The following is a 1481-nucleotide window of genomic DNA, read 5'->3' as shown; positions in this document are numbered from 1 at the left end:
CATTACACTGCACGATATATTTAGTAGATACTGAATTTGAATTGCCTTCTATGAAGGGTAATTAAATATGCATAATGAACGAAGATACATTTGAATTTAATTGGATGTAAATTTGAGGAACTGAGTTTAACTGGGTGCAGAGGTGTAGGGGCGGATGGGCATAGGGGTCTGTGCCTTCTTCCCCAGACGATAAAAAATTAAAAATATTTTAAAATATTCGACGAAAAAATTAAAATTACGATAAAAAAAATACCTTTATTTGCTGTCTTAATCTATTGATTTAAAATGCTTCTGGACACGTTAGTAACTATACATTTCTCTGAAAGAAAGTTCATGGGCCCCCTTCAAAGGTCGAGTCTGTGTACATTTCTGATTTCAAGGATATGGTATTGTTGTTCTCGTTAATAAATAATAACCATTTACAATATAAATGGTTTGATTTATTAAAATTTGGAAGAGATTCTATGTATGGGTAAATTTTGATAATAACCCGTATATCTCTCGGTTGTGTCTGTAAGTAGGATTATAAATTGAGATATTGTGGTAGATTTCAAATTTTTGTGGTAAGTTTTCAATTATAATTTCATTACAAAGGCATTTCATAATTATTTAGAGATTTTTTTTACTTTGCATTTATCTATTAACCCCCTTAGACTATTTTATTTAATTGTAAAACATAAGGTAGACCCTAGGGGCTCCGCCATAAAAATCAAGACTGAAAAGGGCTCCGCGAGTCGAAAAAGGTCGAGAACCGCTGGTCTAAATCATAGTTTCCCAACCTTTTTTGCCGCATCGCTCCCTTCTTCCGAAATTTTCTTCTCCCATCGCCCCCCCCCAACGCAATCTAACCCATAGGAACCTATGTTATACCCGTAGCTTCTACCGCCCCCTTGAACATTCCACCGCCCCCCAGGGGGCTTTAACGCCCACGTTGGGAATCACTGGTATAAATACACAATGTATACAAAATATATATACACAGCGCCTCCACTGTGACGGGAAACTAAGCCTCCGTTCACAGTGCTGGGCAGTTTTGTTTCAATTCCCTTTTACAGAATACGCAGTATACACACACAGAAAACACAAAGCCTGCACTGCGACGGGAAAAAAAAAACAATCCCTACCGGGATTCGAACCCGGGACCTTTGGATTAGAAGTCCAACGCGCTATCCACTACGCTACAGGGACTTCAGGAGAATTATGTCAACATTTAAAAGCAATCTTAATACCGTATTTACAAATGGGGGTCATTCCAATATTAACGTTAGCGGATTTTCAGCCCTTTATGACCCCCCCCCCCTTGTCAACAAAATTTCGTCAGCTCTGCCCCCAGCTCCTAACGCATATTGAGATAAGACGTACCCGGAAGGAGGAAGGCATGAGCCCCCTATGCCTCCCTCAGACGACCAAAAATTTATTTGATGCAAAAAATATCGGAACAAATAAATTTAAATATCGGAAGGAAATATTTTTGTGTTATT

General features: G+C 38.4%; 1 non-coding gene across 1 annotated transcript; it reads right to left on the bottom strand.

Moving 5' to 3' along the window:
- Window positions 1–1115: 1115 nt before the first annotated feature.
- TRNAR-UCU (transfer RNA arginine (anticodon UCU)) lies at window positions 1116–1188 on the bottom strand. Its single transcript has one exon. It is a non-coding gene; the product is annotated as a tRNA-Arg (tRNA).
- Between the last annotated feature and the right edge of the window lie 293 nt (window positions 1189–1481).

Source organism: Pholcus phalangioides, unplaced genomic scaffold, assembly GCF_987345545.1.
Source record: "Pholcus phalangioides strain wild (caught in Gottingen) unplaced genomic scaffold, Ppha-v1.0 ptg000017l_1, whole genome shotgun sequence".
NCBI classification, from domain to species: Eukaryota; Metazoa; Arthropoda; class Arachnida; order Araneae; family Pholcidae; genus Pholcus; species Pholcus phalangioides.
Note: the sequence above shows the minus strand (reverse complement) of the source record. Positions and strands in the feature narration are given on the sequence as shown.